Source organism: Arvicola amphibius, chromosome 11 (genome assembly GCF_903992535.2).
Source record: "Arvicola amphibius chromosome 11, mArvAmp1.2, whole genome shotgun sequence".
Lineage (NCBI taxonomy): Eukaryota > Metazoa > Chordata > Mammalia > Rodentia > Cricetidae > Arvicola > Arvicola amphibius.
In genome coordinates, this window is record NC_052057.2 from 75,913,037 (window position 1) to 75,925,951 (window position 12,915).

General features: G+C 37.5%; 1 long non-coding RNA gene across 1 annotated transcript; it reads right to left on the reverse strand.

The window, feature by feature from the left end:
- Positions 1-833: 833 nt before the first annotated feature.
- LOC119826676 lies at positions 834-10,894 on the reverse strand. Its single transcript, XR_005287464.1, has 3 exons — positions 10,358-10,894; positions 1,568-1,641; positions 834-878 (listed from the first exon to the last, which is right to left on the reverse strand). It is a non-coding gene; the product is annotated as an uncharacterized LOC119826676 (long non-coding RNA).
- Between the last annotated feature and the right edge of the window lie 2,021 nt (positions 10,895-12,915).

Below are 12,915 nucleotides of genomic sequence, written 5' to 3' on the forward strand. Positions count from 1 at the left end.
TAATATTAACTGTGTTAGCAGGAAGTACAAGCAGCCAACTTCCAAAAAATGTGAGAAATGATGGAAGTAGTTAGCTGCTTGGATAGTCACCCAAAGTTCTTTGCAATGTTGGGGCAACCATCTTCAGCCTACAGGCCCAGTATATCAGACAGACTTTCTCTGAAGTATGGTATTCTGAAGGGCTGTTCCTCCTTGTGTTGACAATGTTTGGCAATCACTCTCTTGTGTCCTGCTTGTCCAATTAGGACAACAGACTGTTAGCAGTCTAGGCAAGGGTATTTTCTTGTCCAGTGTCTTACTTTTGCCACAAAAAAGTAAACTCCATGTAGAAATTCTTTTTTTTCCTCATTGTTTTTATTAAAGATTTCCATCTCCTTCCCTCTTCCTCCCCCTTCCCTCCCCTCCCTTCCACCCATACCCCCTCTCCACCCCTCTCCAAGACAAAGAGCCATCAGGGTTCCCTTCACTATGTTAAGTCCAAGGTCCTCCCAGCTCCCCCTAAGTCCAGGAAGGTGAGCAACCAAACTGACAAGGCTCACAGTGACCCCGTCCATGCTGTAGAGTTCATGTTCATTGCCGTTGTCCTTGGTTTCTCAGTCCTCCTCCACCGTCAGCCACATTCAGAGAGTCCAGTTTGGTCCCCAGTTCCATCAGTCCCATTCCAACTGGACTTGGTGGTCTTGTATCTTACTTAAGGGAGCCATTCTAGGGTTGGCAGAGACTTGACTCTAGAGGGGTTCCCAGGTGTCCAGGAAGACGCCCCCAGCTAGGTCCTTGGGCAGCTGAGGAGAGGGTGCCAGAAATGTACAGATCCTATTGCCATACTCATGAATATCTTGCATATCACCATAGAAATTCTTTGATTCCCATTATCTTCTCTGAAGTAGATTTGTGTTGCCAGGAGCAGATATGTTTCATTGTCATAAAAAAAAAAAAAACTTGTGTTATTAAAAACATCTTGAATGCCATATTCTGTAGATCTTTGATGTATTTGACGATGATCTGTCTATCTAAAATATATCTTTATTTGACCTTAAAAGCATAATTAACTACTAGCCTGCATTTCCTTATTATCCTAAACAGTTGGTAATGATACATTCAAGGGCTAGAAATTTGCATTCTATTGTTAAATGAATTGTATATGTATGATACCTTGTGCAAGAGTAGAAATGTATGTGCAGTATGTTTAACTAAGTTAATCTCAATTTGTATCAATATACAAATTTGTATCAATATATAAAATTTGTATAAAATATACAAAAATCAAATCCAATGTAAAACATTTATAATTAGTAGTTGCTTTTGAAAAGTTGATTGAATAATCTACCTTTTTATTTTGTCATATCTATATCCTTCCTTTTCTTTTTTTCAGAGAAGATTCCATAATATACTCCTTTATCCTATGATATCTATATTCCTATTTTTCTTTTCAAGACAAGAACTTTGAAACTAATTTCCTTTGTTGAGCTTTTTTCCTGGTAATTACCAATAACAACTTGTAACTAATCCTCCTAAACAATGACAAATATCCATGACACAAGGAAAGATCAAAAACCATCCACCCCACCTCTTGGCAATGAGGGCATCGTATTCTTCAATTTACTTTCTGCTGTCTGGTGGTGATGGCATCTTCAGGGTATCCTGAAAAGAAAAATTTGGGTTAATTGTCAAGTCCTTGGAGGGGTAGCTATATCATTTGTTGTCCAGATTCTGTGTAATTAGAAATTGCAGAGCTTGTCTAAAGTTCTATCTAGAGTAGTCTGTTAGGCTGGATTATCTCAGCTAGCCACCTCCAAATTGTTATGAGGAGTTTGTAGTCCAAAACTGATCTTTAAGTGGCATATTTTAGTTTAGTGATGTTGTGTAGGAGGCCCTTCTGTATTTGTGTTGCTTTCATTGGTTATTAAAGAAACTGTCTTGGCCTAGTTGATAGGGCAGAACTTGGGTAGACAGGGAAGACAGAACAAAATTCTGGAAGGAAGAAATCAGAGACAGGCAGATGCCAGGATTCTCCTGTCCAAGGCATACGTTGGTTAGACTCATGCCTGTAAGCCACAGTCAAGTGGCGATACACGTTAATGAAAATGGGTTGATCAAGATGTGAGAGTTAGCCAATAAGAGGCTAGAGATAATGGGCCAGGCAGTGTTTAAATGAATACAATTTCTGTGTGGTTATTTCTTGGGTTAAGCTAGCTGGGTGATGGGATGCAGCCCACTCCTCCTACTACAGTAGTGCGATCATTATCCTGGAGGAATCGTCATTATGGGACCCATTCTCCTTTAGAAGACTTCAAAGGCTGCACTTAGGTGTGCTCAAGGTTCACTTCAGGAAACTGATAGACTCAAATCTGCAACCATATACAGGAAGGTAGATGAAACATTTTTCTATAATTAGTACTCTATATGACCATTAATATCATGCCATTTTATACCTCAAGAAAAACTGTTAAAAATCAATATAAACCAAAAAATTATGAGATTACTGACAATAAAATAGTATTTAAATATTTTTTGTTCTTCTGTCCCATATCAGGTGGCTCCTCTGACATGAGACAGAGATTTTGGTTTTCACTTTGAGAAGCATGCTTGAATTTAGAGAAGGAGAGTCACATCCAACTCCAAAGTCAGCTTTAATCTTTAATTGGACTGAGACTACAAAAAGACTATTTGCAATATATGTCCGTAGAGAATAGCAGAAGCAAACATTTGGGAAGGTTTACGAAATTTTATCCTGTTGGCAATGTGATATACCATTAGGACAATTTACTTTTTTTCTTGAGACATTTTTATTCTGGACAATTTGTTATTTTTCTTCAGACGTTTCATGCTGTTTGATGAACTACCATATTTTCTTGCTGTAGGAATTCCTACAACCAGTAGCCTTTAAGCTACCCACCCACTTGGCGTGGCCTCTTATACTATATATGCCAATTTAAAGTGAGCATCCAGCCTCTGGGCTGCTGGATTCAGTTGCTGTTCCCCATTCAAGCAGAATATTGTGACTTGTGAGTCTACCTCTAAATAAATAACCTTTTATTATACTCAATTCTGAGCTAGTGTGGGATTTATTTTTTAGCATCCTCGTGCTCATGTGGATCTGGACTCAACACTTTCTGGGTGGACTGGCTTAAAGTCTTCCACCCCCACCCGCTGGGCTTGGTTTTACTTAAGTGTTTTTTTTAGAACCCCTGGCACAGTGGAGCTAACTGCATGTGGCAACTTGGAAATTTCCCATGCATATGCATACCCTCCACCTCCACTGCCACCTTCCCTGCCATGGTTTAGTGACTTTCACAGTTTTTGGTTTGATCTCCCTGTCCGTGAGTTCTGGGCTTTTTGTTCCATGTGCAGAATTTATTTAATTGCTTTTAATTTGTTAAGCAAAGCATATTTCCCAGTATTTAACCAGCACCAAGGCGAAAAAGTCAAAGCAGTTCAAGACTGTTTGTGGCACCATGTTGTGCCACTACTCTCAAGTCTACAATCACAACATCTGCTGGATAATAAAGATTATTACACCTAAAATAATTTACTGGACCTCATACCAGGTAAATATTTTATTAATTAAAAAAATCAATAAACTTGAAAGTTATGCAACTACAGAGAACATTACCATTGAAAATTTTATAAGTTTTTTTGCTAATACTATGGATTGTATTCTTCAAAGCTTATATGGCTATTGTGATACATATATTTATTGAATATTGGGACTCAGTTTTTTTCTTCATATTATATCCTTAAGAAAATGGTTTGATAACAGAGTCAAGAATGGTGTACTTTTAGAGATGATATAGTCCTTATAGACTAATAATGAACAGTTAGCTGACAGGATTAATACCATCAAAAATCAAAAGTTACCTGAAAAATTAATACTATTAAAAAGGTAACATTAATTTGACAAACAAAATTGAATCCATGTCAAAGATACTGAGAAATTATCTGAAAAACATTCATACTGTTGAATTTGAAATTCAAACTTTGTTTTAAAAAGTTATGATAGATTAGCAGATAGAGTATCTCTCTAGGATGGCAATCTGCACGCTATCCAAATAATGTCCAAGGATGAGGTGTTATCTTTAAAGGAAAAACTTCAGAACTTGGAATCACATGTGCAGAATAAGTACCAGAGACTAGTTGCCTCAATAAAATCACTAGAAATATATACAGGCTAGGAGATTCAGGCTTTACAAAAGCCAGTAATAAAAATATTTTAAACAATTGAGGAAATTATTGGAGCTGATGAACAGGAAAAGAAGGTACAAGGACAGGATTCAACATCACCAGTAGCTGTCAGAGATGATTTACCCAGGGTTTTAGCTTCCTACCCTGTAATGTACTCTGAACAAACACCAAGTTCTAAAGGTTGAAAGGATGCAAAGAAGGTAAATTGCAATATACATTTCTACCTCTGATCAAGATACTTATACATTGTTTATATTTTGAGATCAGTTGTTTAAAGATTAATATTCTATTTATTTATTTATTTATTATGTATATACTATTCTGTCTGTGTGTATGCCTGCAGGCCAGAAGAGGACACCAGACCTCATTACAGATGGTTGTGAGCCACCATATGGTTGCTGGGAATTGAACTCAGGACCTTTGGAAGAGCAGGCAATGCTCTTAACCTCTGAGCCACCTCTCCAGCCCCTAGATTAATATTCTAATAGAAAGTCTTAGTCTTTAAGTTATATAGATATTAAGATTCATAAGTCAATAGTCATCTATGCTTGTCATACTTATAGTTAGACTAATCAGGTTCTTTAGATACATAGAGATAGTATTCTGCATAGATAGGTAGTCTTCAACTACTTCAAAGAGTTGTAGAATATGGCATTTAAATAACTTAGGGTTCTGTTGACATGAGACATGATTTCTACTGGCAGCACCAATCTATTCCCAAGAGAATGTTGAGGCCAAAGACACTCCACTTGGAGCTTGTTTTCTTCTTGGCAAAACTGGCCTTTGGGCAAGGAACTGCCCATGCATTGACCACTGACAAAATGCACAATGTTTAGACAGGTCAAGCAGGATACAAGAAAAAAGACTGTCAAATCTTGCTAAGAAAGGGTAAGATGGTTTTGAAAAATTTTCTGCCTCTGCAAAAGGTCTGTCAATGCCTTAGCCAAAATTGGTTGCTCCAACATTGCAAATGAGAATTTGAGTGATTGCCCAAGTAGCGAGTTGTCTCTGTCATTTGTTGCACATTTTGGAATTTGCTTGATTGCATTTCCTGCTTTCTCAAGTCATATTATTTCCCTTCTCGGGTCTTCATTGTGGTTGAAGACTAGATAGTTGTTACTTTCCTCTCATAACTTGGCCAAGTTACTTATTATGCAAGACTTAAACTCATTAGGATAGGATAATTATTAAAGCATTTATTACATGTTTCTTGCTTGATACTGTTTATGCTGGTTGTAATTCTAATTTTTATAACTGATACTTGTTCTATTTTATATAGCTTTGTATTAGGCTTAGAACTTGCTTTTTTAAACAAAAGGGGGAGGTGCTGTAGGAATTCCTACTGCCAGTAGCCTTTAAGTTACCCACCCATTTGCGCATGGCCTCTTACACTATATATGCTGATGTAAAGCATACATCCAGCCTCTTTCTCAGCTGCTGGATTTGGTTGCTGTTTCCTGTTTGAGCAGAGTATTGTGGTCTGTGAGTCTAGCCCTAAATAAATCATGTTTTATTATGCTCAATTCTGAGCTAGTGTGGGATTTCTTTTTTAGTGTCCTTCTTCATCTTCTAATTAAAAGGTATCTCTTGTTCAAATCAAATCTTTATCAATTTAATGATATTCATAGCTTTTTTTCTCTCCTGTGAAAACAAAAACAAAACCCCTTTCTCTGAGTAACAGATGTCCTGGTTCCCATTCTGAGGTCAGTACATCTTTAAAGTATAATGGCTGATTTAATTCTGTAGTTTTTTCCTAATATCTAATGATTCTCCACAGCTGGTGTTCCTTTCTCATTAGCATTTATAAAACTTATAACTAATAAAGGAATATGCAATATATTTCTGGGGGTATTTATCATCCTTTTCTATTTATTCAACATATCCTTCAGAGTTCAATTTGATCTTTCTATAAGTGATTGTTCTGTAGGATTATGTGATATACCTGAAATAGTTTTATATTGTAATAAGCAAATAGTTGTTTCATTTTCTTAAAGATATATGCTGGAATATTGTCTGTCTTTATTTGTACAGGTATGCCCATGATGGGCCCTAACTTTTAGTAAATGTGTGATTACTGAATTAGCCTTTTCTGAACTCAGAGCAGTTGTCCATTGAAAACTTGAATAAGTATCAGTATTGTGGTGTACATATTTTAGTTTTCCAAATTCTACAAATGGAACCCATCAATCTGTCAGATTTGATTCCATTGATTACTCTTTGGGTTATTTCCTGCAGGTAGTGGTGTTTGTATAAAGAACAAGCAGGACATTTCCTGATAATTTCCTTGGTTTGTTGTCACGTGATGAAAAAGCCTTTTTTAAAAATCTTTGTTACTGACATGATGTTTGTTATAAAATTCAGAGGCCTTCAGCACATTTCCAATCAATAATTGATCAGTCTCGGTATTACCTTGTTTTAGAGAACCTGGCAGACCTGTATGGGAACAGATTTGTGTTATACATATGAGATGTTTCCTATTCCTGATTGTATCTTGTAACTGAATAAATAATAAAGTTAATTCTGTATCATCTCTTATAAATTCAGCAGTATCAACATGTGAAACAACTCTTTCTGCATATCACAAATTAATAACTATGTTGAGAAGTTCTTTAAAATCTCTTAGTACCATGAGAATAGCATATAATTCTGACTTTTGGACAGAATCATAAGGGCTTTGACCCACTTTACTTATATTTCTTGATTTGTAGCCTGTCTTTCCTGATTTATTTGCAACAATGTAAAAATGTAGTGGCTCCAGATATTGTTGTGTCCTGTACAATGTGAGGAAGGATCCAATTACTTCTTCATATAAGCTGAATTCTCTTGCTTTTTGGGATAGTTGTTGCTAATAGCTCCCCAAAATTTACTACATGCTCTTTACCAGGGTTCACTTTCTTCCCATAATTTGTCAGTTTCATCACTATTAAAAGGTCTGCTAATTGACAAAGTCTCAATTTTCCTTTTAGAATTAACTCAGAGACCTTTATCATGTAAGTTTTTAATTTTTTACTTGATTTATGTAATAAAAGATCTATTCTAAGATAATATCTTCCCTGTGCATTAAAATGTTTGGGGAATGTTTGGAGTGTAATATGACCAGAATGCAGTTAAGATTTGGATCCACAGGATCTACATACATATGTCCTTTGTAATTGCTCTTCAATCAAAGCCAATTCTTTCTTCAGCTAATAATTTCTGGAACTATTTAAGTCCTTATCACCACCTAAGGTTTTTATTATTATTAATTATTATTATTATTAATCAGGTCATCAGGACCTATCTTAATAGTGTGCCATAGACTGGAACTGTCTTCTAGTAACCACCTTGGACTTAACATAGTGTAGGGAACCCTGATGGCTCTTTGGCCTGGAGAAGGAGGGAATGGGTGTATGGGGGGAGGGGAGGGGAGAAAAGGGGGAGGAGGGGAGGAGATGGAAATTTTTAATTAAAAAAATGAGAAAAAAAAGAGTCTGCAATCGAGCTTGGCAGTAGTGGTGCACACATTTAATCCCAGCACATGGGAAGCAGAGGCAGGTGGATCTCTGTGAGTTTGAGGCCAGCCTGGTCTATAAGAGCTAGTTCCAGAACATGCTCCTAAACTACAGAGAAACCCTGTCAAAAAATAGTCTGCAATTTAGCTCTTTTAATTTATACCTTTTGGAGTCTAATTTTTTTGGAAACCTATTTTATAACCCAAATAATTAACAGAATAGGCAATTTTTTGCTTCTTCAAACATTTTATCTAAAGTATCTACATTTGAATCAGATAGTAAAATGTCATCCATGTAATAGTAAACTATAGAATGAGGAAATTACTTACACATTATTTTCAATGGCTGACTTACAAAATATTGGCACAGGGTGGGACCTATTTAACATTTCTTACATAAGAATCTTCCATTAATATCCCTTAGCATGTAAAATATTGGCACAGGGTGGTGCCTATTTGACATTTATTGTGGAAGAATCCTGGGTTGATATCTCTTAGCAAGCTGAGAATGATTATAAGTAGAAACTGTGAAGGCAAATTTTTCTTTGCATTTTTCTTGTGAAAGTATAGCAATAATATTACCATTACTAAAATTTCATTTACATTTCTTTTGTAAGAACTCATAGCCCAAATTAAGTGCTAAAATATAAATCCAACACTGGTAGAGAACTTAAATACTAAAAATTAAAAAGTACAATACAACTCTAAATTAATAGAAATAGATTAATATTAATGAATTAGAAGGCTAGAAATAAATAATCACAGACAAAATGAAATGCAAAGATGTGGAGAAACTTACATATGGATATGTTTCTCATGAAAATAAAGTGATATGGGCATCTTGGAAAACAGTTTCGGATTTTCTATTAAAAAGCCAAAAAACTGAAAAACGTATCACATACTCTAGATCTTGACTGTTGGAGCAGTCTTCCTAAAGAAGTTAAAACCCATGTTCTCAGAAAAGCATGTGCATGAGCATTTACATCAATTTTATGTCTAACAGCAGATATGAGAAACTACCTGCTACGTTTCCATGTTGTAGAAGTGAAGCAAACCGTGTCATTGGAAGAATCCTTTTGGCAGGGAAATGAGTGAACATCAATGTGAAGTCCCAAAGACTCCCTACAGAATTACAATAAGTGTAAAAATCCCAGGCCTCAAACTTTGACACTCTGTCATTCCATGTATGTGGCTTTTTACTAATGAGAATGATGTAGAAAGGAATAAATAGTGACAGTTCAGGTTTGAGAGAGAGGTTTGTAGTCTTCACACCCACTCCAACCGTTGGAGTGGGTGTGAAGACTACAAGAGGATAATAGGAGAATCCTTTCCATTGCAAGATTTCTTTGTGTCTTGGCTGTACTGTTGTCCATATCTTGGTTATGATCTTGTTCTATAATTTGAAATAAATTATCATGAAGAATCTCTGTCATTTCCTCCGTTTCCTACAACTGCCTGTGAAGTTGTAGTGACAGAACAGTTTATTCTTTCAATCCACTTGGTCAGTTTTTAAAATTTTACTTCATAGGGAAAGGCCTGAAGGAGTTCTTAGAGATTCATGGTACTGGTACTAGGGTGGGGTAGGGTGGAAAACAAGAAAACAAGAGAGGAACGCCTCTGCGGATAAGCTCCTGAAGTCAGGACAATGGCAGACACTGTAGTAGCAAGATGTTTGCTGATGTCAGGAAATACTTGAGAAAACAAAGGATTTATTGTGGGTTCTGGTCTCAGAGGTTTAAGTCTAGTTTGGCTGGTTCTATTGTTTCTGTGCCAGCTGTGAGGCAGGAACTCCTGATGTAGGGGTGGGAAGGAGGAGCTTCTCCCATCATAGGAGCTAGGCAGCAGGGGAGGGAGTCAGGGGAAGGGAGGCAGAGGGAGGAGAGGAGGGAGAGAGAGACACACACTCAGAGAGATAAAGAGAAAGAAAAAGAGAGACAGAGACAGAGAGACACATACACAAATGAGACACACACTCAGAGAGAGACAGACAGACACAGAGAGACACAGAGAGTGGATTGACTTCTACCCCACTTTCCAAAACAGCACTATTAGTTGAGGAGTGGGGCAGGGCTCTGGGTTTCAACACAGAAGGATATTGTGTATTCAAAGGATAACATGTAGAAGTAGTTGAGGTGTTAACCACAGAGCCTCCCCAAATGTAAATATACCTGCTGGAGCCCTATAGTCGTGGGATGCTTTACCCACTACTAGTCTGAATCACATCTTTCTTGGCTTTAAGGGTCAGTTAAGCATCAGTCTGTACCCCTTTCTAACTATTCTGACTTCTCTTACCTAAGAATTACTGTTTCCCAACTGCAACGTCAAAATGCTCCCTCCACAAACTCACTATGTGCTTACCTGTTTTATGACTTCTTCAACTGCTTACAGCTTTTAGTGGGGTAAAAAGGAAGGCAGCCTTGGTAGCAGTTTCATTCATTTATTATAAACATGTGGCATAAAGTCACTTCCAGACAATATAGACAAGGTGTATATAAGAAACACACTTCCATTATTTGATTTGGGTTCAAGTTCAAGATGGTGTGTATTATTCCTGCAAATATTCCAAAACTTCAAACAATACACTTTGGTTACTTTTAAAGTCATACAATTCACAGATCCCCAAAAGAGCTGAAAAGGTCCTCCTTGTGTTTTTGAAATCACAGTGTAACGGTGCACATAGCTTACCTATCTCGCTCCATCATGAAATCGTATCAGCAGACGGACTGGCTCTAAGGCAATGAGGTTTGCTGAAGCACCTTCTTCCTTCTGTTGCCTCACCTCGACTTTTCCTGGACCTTGCTTCACTTTTCTGCATCCAGAGTATTCTCCTGACCATCACCCTGAGTACAAGGACTCCCCCTAGATTTGCTTCACCCAGTTTAACAAATGTCAGACTTTTAAATGACTGCTATACCCCCACCTCACACTTCCCACAAGCTGAAATGCTTTGAGTACTAGAAAAGAAGCAACACAATGATTAACCTCATTCAAGGAAAGAAGTGATGGGTATTTCCATTTTTGCATCCGAATTTGAAATGTTGTGAAATTCTAGGCTTGGGGGAGAATTTTGCTTCCAGAGAAGGAGTAGGATGAATAGGCATGTTGGCAAGATCTTTTCCCTGGCGTGAGGAACTTTACACAAGTCTTGCTACATTCTTAAATAATGTGTGTAATGCTAATTTTTCTCAGTATTTTTATTTGGTGTAGTAACAGCCTCAGGCTTTTTACTAGTTCTAAACTGGAGGGCTTTTTCCCTTCTTCTTTCTTCAATGCTGATGATCTAAAAGGATCCTCAGATATACAAAGTAAGCACTCTGTGACCTGCACCCCAGCCCCCTCTTTTTTTACTTGTTCCTTTGGTGCCAAAAGGAACCAGTGAGCTGCTAAAAAGCAGAACCAGAGAACTAGAGATGAGGAAAGTCCTTCAAAATGCCACTAAGGATCTGTAGTTGTTTGAATGGGAATGTCTCCCACAGACCTCTGCATTTGATTGGTTGGTTCCAGGTTCCTGCTACTATTTGAGGAGGGTTAGGTGGTGTATATATTCTTGCTGGAAGCAGTGAGTCTATCACTGGAGTATGTTTTCAGAGCTAAGATGCTCCCTCACCTCCAGGTTGCTTTCTCTGCTGTGTGGCTGGAGTTCTGCATATGAACACTGAGCTTCTTGTCCTAAGCTACATCTTTACTGGCAGCAGTCTTCCCCACCATGGTGGAATTCATCTTTCTGGAACCTGAAGCCCAAATAAACTTTCTCCCATAACCTGCCTTTGTCATGGGTTTTATAACAGTAATGTAAGAGCAACTAATGCAGGATCCTTTTCCCTAATAATGGACACCATGCATGCGACCAGTAGAGACTTTGGAGAATATGGACGGGCAAAAGTAAAATATAGGTTAACCTCTTAAACAACACCAGCCACTTTTGTAGTTTGGCATCTTTCCTTCTAGTCTCCCTTACTCTTAATATGCTGATTCCTAAAATAATTTCCCCCTTCAGTGGATATATGCAAGGTTAAGTTGTTTATTCTTGATAAATAAAAGTCTATGTACTTAGTTTTAAAAATATAGAAAATAATCGTAGCAATACAAGCTTACTAAGTATAATTAAAATAGCAAAAAGGAAAGAGCAAACTTTTCAAGAGTCACTGAGACGTCAAACGTTAGGTGGCAAACACTGATCTTAGAATTCTGATATATATAGAGAAAACCTTATTCTGTTCCAATTGTGCTGCCTAAAACCAACAGAAACAGTCACACTTCTTCTTTTCTTATTATTCCCTTTTAATTTGTTTTCTGTGGCTCATCTTTCTGAGAAATCTTTACTTTCACATGATACAATAATCTACTCAAAGTGAATCCTAGACCCCACTCCCTGAAAAAAAAAAAAAAAAAGCTCTCTGAAACTGTATAGGGGAAAACATTTCAAGATACAGACATAGGCAATAATTGCTTTTAAAAAGGGCTCCAATAGCTCAGGAGATTTCAAAAGTTGATAAAAAGAATTCTATGAAATTATGTTCTGTTGTTTTAAACAGCACAGTGTAAAGACCAGAGAATGGTAGAAAATATTCTTCAGCTGTATATCTGACAGAGAAAGGATATCTATAGGATACAAAAAACTCAAAAAATTAAACACTAAAATGATTCAATCAGTAAATATGTAAAGGAAACCAGAAGCCAGTTTATCAAAGAGAAAGTAAAGTTTGCAACAAAACAAATGAAAACACACAAACAAACAAAAACTGGCCACATCCTTAGCTAGCAAGGAAATACAAATCAAAATGACACTGAGATCATCACACCTCTGTCACAATGGCTACTGTTTTTAAAAAAAAAGAAAACAAGCAAGCAAAAACAAATGCTACCCTGCTCTGCCTCCCTAGGTGGGCACCACGATGCTGAACAAATATGCGATAGGGAGGCAAAGATAGAAAGAAGGAGTGATCTGTGTGTGGAGAAAGGCAGGGCAGGAGACTAGCTGTCAGTGACAGGCGTGAGAGAGGGCTGAGGTCGACAGGGGAGCATGTGGGGTCAGTGGGTTATATGTAGCAAGCAGGTTGATGCTTAGGCAGATTGAACACACTGCCAGCAGGATTGTCCTGGCTCTGGACAGCAGCGGAGACCTGAGATGTGGTACAGTTCACTTTCCGAATCAGAGCTCCTAGAAGGACCACCATGGTCAGTGATGCCACGGTAGGCCACATTGGTGTCTGTAGTCCATGATGCTACCCAAGGCTGTGAAG